This window comes from Petromyzon marinus, chromosome 75, assembly GCF_048934315.1.
Source record: "Petromyzon marinus isolate PM22_M1 ecotype Great Lakes invasive population chromosome 75, UKy_Petmar_22M1.pri1.0, whole genome shotgun sequence".
NCBI lineage: Eukaryota > Metazoa > Chordata > Hyperoartia > Petromyzontiformes > Petromyzontidae > Petromyzon > Petromyzon marinus.
The window spans coordinates 6,374,380-6,386,390 of record NC_133741.1 but is presented as its reverse complement, the minus strand read 5'-3'; the positions used below and the strand labels follow the sequence as shown (position 1 = coordinate 6,386,390).

Sequence of the window (12,011 nt, the reverse complement as noted above, 5' to 3'; positions counted from 1 at the left end):
TCTCACTCTTATCAGTGGGTCTGGGTGTCTCTCTCTGAGTCACTGTGTGTCTCTCTCTAATCAGTGGGTTTGGGTGTCTCTCTCTGAGTCTCTGTGTGTCTCTCTCTAATCAGTGGGTCTGGGTGTCTCTCTCTCTGAGTCTCTGTGTGTCTCTCTCTCTTATCAGTGGGTTTGGGTGTCTCTCTCTGAGTCTCTGTGTGTCTCTCTCTTATCAGAGTGTCTGGGTGTCTCTCTCTGAGTCTCTGTGTCTCTCTCTAATCAGTGGGTCTGGGTGTCTCTCTCTGAGTCTCTGTGTCTCTCTCTCTTATCAGTGGGTCTTGGTGTCTGTCTCTGAGTCTCTGTGTGTCTCACTCTTATCAGTGGGTCTGGGTGTCTCTCTCTGAGTCTCTGTGTGTCTCTCTCTGACCAGTGGGTCTTGGTGTCTCTATCTGAGTCTCTGTGTGTCTCTCTCTCATCAGTGAGTCTTGGTGTCTCTCTCTGTGTCTCTGTGTGTCTCTCTCTCTTATCAGTGGGTCTGGGTGTCTCTCTCTGAGTCTCTGTGTGTCTCTCTCTCATCAATGGGTCTGGGTGTCTCTCTCTGAGTCTCTGTGTGTCTCTCTCTAATCAGTGGGTCTGGGTGTCTCTCTCTGAGTCTCTGTGTCTCTCTCTCTCTCATCACTGGGTCTGGGTGTCTCTCTCTGAGTCTCTGTGTCTCTCTCTCTCTCATCAGTGGGTCTGGGTGTCTCTCTCTGAGTCTCTGTGTGTCTCTCTCTCATCAGTGGGTCTGGGTGTCTACCTCTGTGTCTCTGTGTGTCTCTCATATCAGTGCGTCTGGGTGTCTCTCTTTGAGTCTATCTGTGTCTCTCTCTCTCATCAGTGTGTCTGGGTGTCTCTCTCTGAGTCTCTGTGTCTCTCTCTTTCTTATCAGTGGGTCTGGGTGTCTCTCTCTGAGTCTCTGTGTGTCTCTCTCTTATCAGAGGGTCTGGGTGTCTCTCTCTGAGTCTATGTGAGTCTCTCTCTCTTATCAGTGGGTCTGGGTGTCTCTCTCTGAGTCTCTGTGTCTCTCTCTTTCTTATCAGTGGGTCTGGGTGTCTCTCTCTGAGTCTCTGTGTGTCTCTCTCTTATCAGAGGGTCTGGGTGTCTCTCTCTGAGTCTCTGTGTGTCTCTCTCTCTAATCAGTGGGTCTGGGTGTCTCTCTCTGAGTCTCTGTGTGTCTCACTCTTATCAGTGGGTCTGGGTGTCTCTCTCTGAGTCTCTGTGTGTCTCTCTCTCATGAGTGGGTCTGGGTGTCTCTCTCTGAGTCTCTGTTTGTCTCTCTCTCATCAGTGTGTCTGGGTGTCTCTCTCTGAGTCTCTGTGTGTGTCTCTCTCTTATCAGTGGGTCTGGGTGTCTCTCTCTGTGTCTCTGTGTCTCTCTCTCATCAGTGGGTCTGGGTGTCTCTCTCTGAGTCTCTGTGTCTCTCTCTCATCAGTGGGTCTGGGTGTCTCTCTCTGAGTCTCTGTGTCTCTCTCTCATCAGTGGGTCTGGGTGTCTCTCTCTGAGTCTCTGTGTCTCTCTCTCATCAGTGGGTCTGGGTGTCTCTCTTTGAGTCTCTGTGTGTCTCTCTCTCATCAGTGGGTCTGGGTGTCTCTCTCTGAGTCTCTGTGTCTCTCTCTCTCTGATCAGTGGGTCTGGGTGTCTCTCTCTGAGTCTCTGTGTGTCTCTCTCTCATCAGTGGGTCTGGGTGTCTCTCTCTGTTTCTCTGTGTGTCTCTCTCTCATCATTGGGTCTGGGTGTCTCTCTCTGAGTCTCTGTGTGTCTCTCTCTAATCAGTGGGTCTGGGTGTCTCTCTCTGAGTCTCTGTGTGTCTCTCTCTCTAATCAGTGGGTCTGGGTGTCTCTCTCTGAGTCTCTGTCTCTCTCTTATCAGTGGGTCTGGTGTCTCTCTCTGAGTCTCTGTGTCTCTCTCTGATCAGTGGGTCTTGGTGTCTCTCTCTGTGTCTCTGTGTCTCTCTAATCAGTGGGTCTTGGTGTCTCTCTCTGAGCCTCTGTGTGTTTCTGTCTTTTCAGTGTGTCTGGGTGTCTCTCTCTGAGTCTCTGTGTGTCTCTCTCTCTAATCAGTGGGTCTGGGTGTCTATCTCTGTGTCTCTGTGTGTCTCTCTCTAATCAGTGGGTCTTGGTGTCTCTCTCTGAGTCTCTGTGTCTCTCTCTTATAAGTGGGTCTTGGTGTCTCTCTCTGTGTCTCTGTGTCTCTCTAATCAGTGGGTCTGGGTGTCTCTCTCTGTGTCTCTGTGTGTCTCTTTCTTATCAGTGGGTCTGGGTGTCTCTCTCTGAGTCTCTGTGTCTCTCTCTTATCAGTGGGTCTGGGTGTCTCTCTCTGTGTCTCTGTGTGTCGCTCTCTCATCAGTGGGTGTGGGTGTCTCTCTCTGAGTCTCTGTGTCTCTCTCTAATCAGTGGGTCTGGTTGTCTCTCTCTGTGTCTCTGTGTGTCTCTCTCTCTAATCAGTGGGTCTGGGTGTCTCTCTCTGAGTCTCTGTGTCTCTCTATGATCAGTGGGTCTGGGTGTCTCTCTCTGAGTCTCTGTGTGTCTCTCTCTCTTATCGGTGGGTCTGGGTGTCTCTCTCTGAGTCTCTGTTTGTCTCTCTCTAATCAGTGGGTCTGGGTGTCTCTCTCTGTGTCTCTGTGTGTCTCTCTCTTATCAGTGGGTCTGGGTGTCTCTCTCTGAGTCTCTGTTTGTCTCTCTCTAATCAGTGGGTCTGGGTGTCTCTCTCTGAGTCTCTGTTTGTCTCTTTCTCATCAGTGGGTATGGGTGTCTCTCTCTGTGTCTCTGTGTGTCTCTCTCTCATCAGTAGGTCTGGGTGTCTCTCTCTGAGCCTCTGTGTGTCTCTGTCTTTTCAGTGTGTCTGGGTGTCTCTCTTTGAGTCTCTGTGTCTCTCTCTCATCAGTGGGTCTGGGTGTCTTTCTCTGAGTCTCTGTGTGTCTCACTCTGATCAGTGGGTCTGGGTGTCTCTCTCTGAGTCTCTGTGTGTCTCACTCTCATCAGTGGGTCTGGGTGTCTCTCTCTGAGTCTCTGTGTCTCTCTAATCAGTCGGTCTGGGTGTCTCTCTCTGAGTCTCTGTGTGTCTCTCTCTCATCAGTGGGTCTGGGTGTCTCTCTCTGAGTCTCTGTGGCTCTCTCTAATCAGTGGGTCTGGGTGTCTCTCTCTGAGTCTCTGTGTGTCTATCTCTGACCAGTGGGTCTGGGTGTCTCTTTCTGAGTCTATGTGTGTCTCTCTCTCATCAGTGGGTCTGGGTGTCTTTCTCTGAGTCTCTGTGTGTCTCACTCTGATCAGTGGGTCTGGGTGTCTTTCTCTGAGTCTCTGTGTGTCTCACTCTCATCAGTGGGTCTGGGTGTCTCTCTCTGAGTCTCTGTGTCTCTCTCTCTCTTTTCAGTGGGTCTGGGTGTCTCTCTCTGTGTCTCTGTTTGTCTCTCTGATCAGTGTGTCTGGGTGTCTTTCTCTGAGTCTCTGTGTGTCTCTCTCTCATCAGTGGGTCTGGGTGTCTCTCTCTGAGTCTCTGTGTGTCTCTCTAATCAGTGGGTCTGGGTGTCTCTCTGTGTGTCTCTGTGTGTCTCACTCTTATCAGTGGGTCTGGGTGTCTCTCTCTGAGTCTCTGTGTGTCTCTCTGTCATCAGTGGGTCTGGGTGTCTCTCTCTGAGTCTCTGTGTGTCTCTCTCTCATGAGTGCGTCTGGGTGTCTCTCCCTGAGTCTCTGTGTGTCTCTCTCTTATCAGTGAGTCTGGGTGTCTCTCTCTGTGTCTCTGTGTCTCTCTCATCAGTGTGTCTGGGTGTCTCTCTCTGAGCCTCTGTGTGTCTCTGTCTTTTCAGTGTGTCTGGGTGTCTCTCTCTGAGTCTCTGTGTGTCTCTCTCTCTAATCAGTGGGTCTGGGTGTCTCTGTCTGAGTCTCTGTGTCTCTCTCTTATCAGTGGGTCTGGGTGTCTCTCTCTGAGTCTCTGTGTGTCTCTCTCTAATCAGTGGGTCTGGGTGTCTCTCTCTGAGTCTCTGTGTCTCTCATCAGTGGGTCTGGGTGTCTCTCTCTGAGTCTCTGTGTGTCTCTGTCTTTTCAGTGTGTCTGGGTGTCTCTCTCTGAGTCTCTGTGTGTCTCTCTCTCATCAGTGGGTCTGGGTGTCTCTCTCTGAGTCTCTGTGTGTCTCACTCTTATCAGTGGGTCTGGGTGTCTCTCTCTGTGTCTCTGTGTCTCTCTCTAATCAGTGGGTCTGGGTGTCTTTCTCTGAGTCTCTGTGTGTCTATCTCTGACCAGTGGGTCTGGGTGTCTCTTTCTGAGTCTATGTGTGTCTCTCTCTCATCAGTGGGTTTGGGTGTCTCTCTCTGAGTCTCTGTGTGTCTCTCTCTCATCAGTGGGTCTGGGTGTCTTTCTCTGAGTCTCTGTGTCTCTCATCAGTGGGTCTGGGTGTCTTTTTGTGTCTCTGTGTCTCTCTCTCTCATCAGTGGGTCTGGGTGTCTCTCTCTGAGTCTCTGTGTGTCTCTCTCTAATCAGTGGGTCTGGGTGTCTCTCTCTCTGAGTCTCTGTGTGTCTCTCTCTCATCACTGGGTCTGGGTGTCTCTCTCTGTGTCTATGTGTCTCTCTCTCTCATCAGTGGGTCTGGGTGTCTCTCTCTGAGTCTCTGTGTCTCTCTCTCTCTGATCAGTGGGTCTGGGTGTCTCTCTCTGAGTCTCTGTGTGTCTCTCTCTAATCAGTGGGTCTGGGTGTCTCTCTCTGTGTCTCTGTGTCTCTCTCATATCAGTGCGTCTGGGTGTCTCTCTTTGAGTCTATCTGTGTCTCTCTCTCTTATCAGTGTGTCTGGGTGTCTCTCTCTGAGTCTCTGTGTGTCTCTCTCTTATCAGTGGGTCTGGGTGTCTCTCTCTGAGTCTCTGTGTGTCTCTCTCTAATCAGTGGGGCTGGGTGTCTCTCTCTGAGTCTCTGTGTGTCTCTCTCATGAGTGGGTCTGGGTGTCTCTCTCTGAGCCTCTGTGTGTCTCTGTCTTTTCAGTGTGTCTGGGTGTCTCTCTCTGAGTCTCTGTGTGTCTCTCTCTCATCAGTGGGTCTGGGTGTCTCTCTCTGTGTCTCTGTGTGTCTCTCTCTTATCAGTGGGTCTGCGTGTCTCTCTCTGTGTCTCTGTGTGTCTCTCTCTTATCAGTGGGTCTTGGTGTCTCTCTCTGAGTCTCAGGGCAATCACGATGGACGTGTCGGAGACACTGGGATAGTCTGAGACACACAGACACACACAGACACACACACAGACACACACAGACACACACACACAGACACACACACAGACACACACACACAGACACACACACACAGACACAGACAGACGCTCTGTCTGTCTCCCTCTACACAGGTGGGGAGTGTCCCAGCCAGCGTGAGGGTTCACTTCTCTCTGCGCTCAGCCGATGCGACAATCTCCTTCATCTGCATCACCCCAGGGACCTCTTGGACGCCACTCAGCTAGAGGTGAGTGGTGGTGCAGTGGTTAGCGCACTGTGTGAATGTGGGGAGTGGTGGTGCAGTGGTTAGCGCACTGTGTGAGTGTGTGAGTGGGGAGTGGTGGTGCAGTGGTTAGCGCACTGTGTGTGTGTGTGGGGAGTGGTGGTTCAGTGGTTAGCGCACTGTGTGTGTGTGTGGGGAGTGGTGGTGCAGTGGTTAGCGCACTGTGTGTGTGAGTGTGGGGAGTGGTGGTGCAGTGGTTAGCGCACTGTGTGTGTGTGTGTGGAGTGGTGGTGCAGTGGTTAGCGCACTGTGGGTGTGTGTGGGGAGTGGTGGTGCAGTGGTTAGCGCACTGTGTGTCTGTGGGGAGTGGTGGTGCAGTGGTTAGCGCACTGTGTGTGAGTGGGGAGTGGTGGTGCAGTGGTTAGCGCACTGTGTGTGAGTGGGGAGTGGTGGTGCAGTGGTTAGCGCACTGTGTGTGTGTGTGGGGGGAGTGGTGGTGCAGTGGTTAGCGCACTGTGTGTGTGTGGAGTGGTGGTGCAGTGGTTAGCGCACTGTGTGTGTGTGTGTGGGGGGAGTGGTGGTGCAGTGGTTAGCGCACTGTGTGTCTGTGGGGAGTGGTGGTGCAGTGGTTAGCGCACTGTGTGAGTGTGTGTGGGGAGTGGTGGTGCAGTGGTTAGCGCGCTGTGTGTGTGTGTGGGGAGTGGTGGTGCAGTGGTTAGCGCACTGTGTGAGTGTGAGTGGGGAGTGGTGGTGCAGTGGTTAGCGCACTGTGTGTGTGTGTGTGTGGGGAGTGGTGGTGCAGTGGTTAGCGCACTGTGTGTCTGTGGGGAGTGGTGGTGCAGTGGTTAGCGCACTGTGTGAGTGTGTGTGGGGAGTGGTGGTGCAGTGGTTAGCGCGCTGTGTGTGTGTGTGGGGAGTGGTGGTTCAGTGGTTAGCGCACTGTGTGTGTGTGTGGGGAGTGGTGGTGCAGTGGTTAGCGCACTGTGTGTGTGAGTGTGGGGAGTGGTGGTGCAGTGGTTAGCGCACTGTGTGTGTGTGTGTGGAGTGGTGGTGCAGTGGTTAGCGCACTGTGGGTGTGTGTGGGGAGTGGTGGTGCAGTGGTTAGCGCACTGTGTGTCTGTGGGGAGTGGTGGTGCAGTGGTTAGCGCACTGTGTGTGAGTGGGGAGTGGTGGTGCAGTGGTTAGCGCACTGTGTGTGAGTGGGGAGTGGTGGTGCAGTGGTTAGCGCACTGTGTGTGTGTGTGGGGGGAGTGGTGGTGCAGTGGTTAGCGCACTGTGTGTGTGTGGAGTGGTGGTGCAGTGGTTAGCGCACTGTGTGTGTGTGTGTGTGGGGAGTGGTGGTGCAGTGGTTAGCGCACTGTGTGTCTGTGGGGAGTGGTGGTGCAGTGGTTAGCGCACTGTGTGAGTGTGTGTGGGGAGTGGTGGTGCAGTGGTTAGCGCGCTGTGTGTGTGTGTGGGGAGTGGTGGTGCAGTGGTTAGCGCACTGTGTGAGTGTGAGTGGGGAGTGGTGGTGCAGTGGTTAGCGCACTGTGTGTGTGTGTGTGTGGGGAGTGGTGGTGCAGTGGTTAGCGCACTGTGTGTCTGTGGGGAGTGGTGGTGCAGTGGTTAGCGCACTGTGTGAGTGTGTGTGGGGAGTGGTGGTGCAGTGGTTAGCGCGCTGTGTGTGTGTGTGGGGAGTGGTGGTGCAGTGGTTAGCGCACTGTGTGAGTGTGAGTGGGGAGTGGTGGTGCAGTGGTTAGCGCACTGTGTGAGTGTGGGGAGTGGTGGTGCAGTGGTTAGCACACTGTGTGAGTGTGGGGAGTGGTGGTGCAGTGGTTAGCGCACTGTGTGAGTGTGTGTGGGGAGTGGTGGTGCAGTGGTTAGCGCACTGTGTGTGTGTGTGGGGAGTGGTGGTGCAGTGGTTAGCGCACTCTGTGTGTGTGTGTGTGTGGGGAGTGGTGGTGCAGTGGTTAGCGCACTGTGTGTGGGGGGAGTGGTGGTGCAGTGGTTAGCGCACTGTGTGAGTGTGGGGAGTGGTGGTGCAGTGGTTAGCGCACTGTGTGTGTGTGTGGGGAGTGGTGGTGCAGTGGTTAGCGCACTGTGTGAGTGTGGGGAGTGGTGGTGCAGTGGTTAGCGCACTGTGTGTTAGTGGGGAGTGGTGGTGCAGTCGTTAGCGCACTGTGTGTGTGTGGGGAGTGGTGGTGCAGTGGTTAGCGCACTGTGTGAGTGTGAGTGGGGAGTGGTGGTGCAGTGGTTAGCGCACTGTGTGAGTGTGGGGTGTGGTGGTGCAGTGGTTAGCGCACTGTGTGAGTGTGGGGAGTGGTGGTGCAGTGGTTAGCACACTGTGTGTGTGAGTGTGGGGAGTGGTGGTGCAGTGGTTAGCGCACTGTGTGAGAGTGAGTGGGGAGTGGTGGTGCAGTGGTTAGCGCACTGTGTATGGGGAGTGGTGGTGCAGTGGTTAGCGCACTGTGTGAGTGTGGGGAGTGGTGGTGCAGTGGTTAGCGCACTTTGTGAGTGTGGGGAGTGGTGGTGCAGTGGTTAGCGCACTGTGTGTGTGTGTGGAGTGGTGGTGCAGTGGTTAGCGCACTGTGTGTGTGTGTGTGGGGAGTGGTGGTGCAGTGGTTAGCGCACTGTGTGTGTGGGGAGTGGTGGTGCAGTGGTTAGCGCACTGTGTGAATGTGGGGAGTGGTGGTGCAGTGGTTAGCGCACTGTGTGTGAGTGGGGAGTGGTGGTGCAGTGGTTAGCGCACTGTGTGTATGGGGAGTGGTGGTGCAGTGGTTAGCGCACTGTGTGAGTGTGGGGAGTGGTGGTGCAGTGGTTAGCGCACTGTGTGTGAGTGGGGAGTGGTGGTGCAGTGGTTAGCGCACTGTGTGTGAGTGGGGAGTGGTGGTGCAGTGGTTAGCGCACTGTGTGAGTGTGGGGAGTGGTGGTGCAGTGGTTAGCGCACTGTGTGTGTGAGTGGGGAGTGGTGGTGCAGTGGTTAGCGCACTGTGTGTGTGTGGGGAGTGGTGGTGCAGTGGTTAGCACACTGTGTGTGTGTGTGTGGGGAGTGGTGGTGCAGTGGTTAGCGCACTGTGTGTGTGTGTGGGGAGTGGTGGTGCAGTGGTTAGCGCACTGTGTGTGTGTGTGGGGAGTGGTGGTGCAGTGGTTAGCGCACTGTGTGAGTGGGGGGAGTGGTGGTGCAGTGGTTAGCGCACTGTGTGTGTGTGTGTGGGGAGTGGTGGTGCAGTGGTTATCGCACTGTGTGTGTGTGTGAGGAGTGGTGGTGCAGTGGTTAGCGCCCTGTGTGAGTGTGAGTGGGGAGTGGTGGTGCAGTGGTTAGCGTACTGTGTGTGTGTGAGTGGGGAGTGGTGGTGCAGTGGTTAGCGCACTGTGTGAGTGTGGAGAGTGGTGGTGCAGTGGTGAGCGCACTGTGTGTGTATCGGGAGTGGTGGTGCAGTGGTTAGCGCACTGTGTGTGTGTGTGGGGAGTGGTGGTGCAGTGGTTAGCGCACTGTGTGTGTGTTAGTAGGGAGTGGTGGTGCAGTGGTTAGCGCACTGTGTGTGTGTGAGAGTGTGGGGAGTGGTGGTGCAGTGGTTAGCGCACTGTGTGTGTGTGTAGGGAGTGGTGGTGCAGTGGTTAGCGCACTGTGTGTGTGTGTGGGGAGTGGTGGTGCAGTGGTTAGCACACTGTGTGTGTGTGTGGGGAGTGGTGGTGCAGTGGTTAGCGCACTGTGTGTGTGTGAGTGGGGAGTGGTGGTGCAGTGGTTAGCGCACTGTGTGTGTGTGTGTGGGGAGTGGTGGTGCAGTGGTTAGCGCACTGTGTGCGTGTGTGTGGGGAGTGGTGGTGCAGTGGTTAGCGCACTGTGTGTGTGTGTGGGGAGTGGTGGTGCAGTGGTTAGCGCACTGTGTGTGTGTGTGTGGGGAGTGGTGGTGCAGTGGTTAGCGCACTGTGTGTGTGTGTGGAGTGGTGGTGCAGTGGTTAGCGCACTGTGTGTGTGTTAGTAGGGAGTGGTGGTGCAGTGGTTAGCGCACTGTGTGTGTGTGTGTGGGGAATGGTGGTGCAGTGGTTAGCGCACTGTGTGTGTGTGGGGAGTGGTGGTGCAGTGGTTAGCGCACTGTGTGTGTGTGAGGAGTGGTGGTGCAGTGGTTAGCGCACTGTGTGTGTGTGTGGTGGTGCAGTGGTTAGCGCACTGTGTGTGTGTGTGGGGAGTGGTGGTGCAGTGGTTAGCGCACTGTGTGTGTGTGAGTGGGGAGTGGTGGTGCAGTGGTTAGCGCACTGTGTGTGTGTGTGTGTAGGGAGTGGTGGTGCAGTGGTTAGCGCACTGTGTGTGTGTGTAGGGAGTGGTGGTGCAGTGGTTAGCGCACTGTGTGTGTGTGTGTGTGGGGAGTGGTGGTGCAGTGGTTAGCGCACTGTGTGTGTGTGTAGGGAGTGGTGGTGCAGTGGTTAGCGCACTGTGTGTGTGTGTAGGGAGTGGTGGTGCAGTGGTTAGCGCACTGTGTGTGTGTGTGTGGGGAGTGGTGGTGCAGTGGTTAGCGCACTGTGTGCGTGTGTGTGGGGAGTGGTGGTGCAGTGGTTAGCGCACTGTGTGTGTGTGTGGGGAGTGGTGGTGCAGTGGTTAGCGCACTGTGTGTGTGTGTGTGGGGAGTGGTGGTGCAGTGGTTAGCGCACTGTGTGTGTGTGTGGAGTGGTGGTGCAGTGGTTAGCGCACTGTGTGTGTGTTAGTAGGGAGTGGTGGTGCAGTGGTTAGCGCACTGTGTGTGTGTGTGTGGGGAATGGTGGTGCAGTGGTTAGCGCACTGTGTGTGTGTGCGTGGGGAGTGGTGGTGCAGTGGTTAGCGCACTGTGTGTGTGTGAGGAGTGGTGGTGCAGTGGTTAGCGCACTGTGTGTGTGTGTGGTGGTGCAGTGGTTAGCGCACTGTGTGTGTGTGTGGGGAGTGGTGGTGCAGTGGTTAGCGCACTGTGTGTGTGTGTGTGAGGAGTGGTGGTGCAGTGGTTAGCGCACTGTGTGTGTGTGTGGAGTGGTGGTGCAGTGGTTAGCGCACTGTGTGTGTGTTAGTAGGGAGTGGTGGTGCAGTGGTTAGCGCACTGTGTGTGTGTGTGTGGGGAATGGTGGTGCAGTGGTTAGCGCACTGTGTGTGTGTGTGTGGGGGGAGTGGTGGTGCAGTGGTTAGCGCACTGTGTGTGTGTGTAGGGAGTAGTGGTGCAGTGGTTAGCGCACTGTGTGTGTGTGTGGGGAGTGGTGGTTAGCGCACTGTGTGTGTGAGTGTGGGGAGTGGTGGTGCAGTGGTTAGCGCACTGTGTGTGTGAGTGGGGAGTGGTGGTGCAGTGGTTAGCGCACTGTGTGTGTGAGAGTGTGGGGAGTGGTGGTGCAGTGGTTAGCGCACTGTGTGTGTGTGTGTGAGGAGTGGTGGTGCAGTGGTTAGCGCACTGTGTGTGTGTGTGGGGAGTGGTGGTGCAGTGGTTAGCGCACTGTGTGTGTGAGTGGGGAGTGGTGGTGCAGTGGTTAGCGCACTGTGTGTGTGAGAGTGTGGGGAGTGGTGGTGCAGTGGTTAGCGCACTGTGTGTGTGTGTGTGAGGAGTGGTGGTGCAGTGGTTAGCGCACTGTGTGTGTGTGTGGGGAGTGGTGGTGCAGTGGTTAGCGCACTGTGTGTGTGTGTGGGGAGTGGTGGTGCAGTGGTTAGCGCAATGTGTGAGTGTGTGTGGAGTGGTGGTGCAGTGGTTATCGCACTGTGTGTGTGTGTGTGTAGGGAGTGGTGGTGCAGTGGTTAGCGCACTGTGTGTGTGTGGGGAGTGGTGGTGCAGTGGTTAGCGCACTGTGTGTGTGTGTGTGGGGAGTGGTGGTGCAGTGGTTAGCGCACTGTGTGTGGGTGTGTGTGGGGAGTGGTGGTGCAGTGGTTAGCGCACTGTGTGTGTGTGTGTAGGGAGTGGTGGTGCAGTGGTTAGCGCACTGTGTGTGTGTGTGTGTAGGGAGTGGTGGTGCAGTGGTTAGCGCACTGTGTGTGTGTGTGTGAGTGGGGAGTGGTGGTGCAGTGGTTAGCGCACTGTGTGTGTGTGGGGAGTGGTGGTGCAGTGGTTAGCGCACTGTGTGTGTGTGTGTGGGGAGTGGTGGTGCAGTGGTTAGCGCACTGTGTGAGAGTGAGTGGGGAGTGGTGGTGCAGTGGTTAGCGCACTGTGTGTGTGTGAGTGTGGGGAGTGGTGGTGCAATGATTAGCGCACTGTGTGTGTGTGTTGTGGGGCTCTCACCCTCCACCCCCTCCCCCCAGGCTGCGGGTGAGGCTGTGGAGCTGTGTGTGGGACAGCTGCTGGAGGCGATGGTGGAGACATCGGCCTGGACAGTCGCTCGACTCTGGCAGCGCTTCGCCCGCGTGGGGCTACCCCGGGGGGCCAGCCGCAGGGCCAGCCCCGGGGTAGCCCCAGGGGCGAGCCCCAAGGCCAGCCCCGGGGTAGCCCCAGGGGCGAGCCCCAAGGCCAGCCCCGGGGCGAGCCCCAGGGCCAGCCCCAGGGTCAGCCCCGGGGTAGCCCCAGGGGCGAGCCCCAAGGCCAGCCCCGGGGTAGCCCCAGGGGCGAGCCCCAAGGCCAGCCCCGGGGCGAGCCCCAGGGCCAGCCCCAGGGTCAGCCCCGGGGTAGCC

General features: G+C 55.9%; 1 long non-coding RNA gene across 1 annotated transcript in view; it reads left to right on the top strand.

Moving 5' to 3' along the window:
• LOC142907157 (uncharacterized) overlaps nucleotides 1-11,743 on the top strand; it is a 28,119-nt gene extending 16,376 nt beyond the window's left edge. Inside the window, exons 2-3 of the long non-coding RNA XR_012930849.1 lie at nucleotides 5,334-5,446; nucleotides 11,646-11,743. This is a non-coding gene — a long non-coding RNA (uncharacterized LOC142907157). The remainder of the gene's footprint in view (nucleotides 1-5,333; nucleotides 5,447-11,645) is intronic.
• The last annotated feature ends 268 nt before the right edge of the window (nucleotides 11,744-12,011 follow it).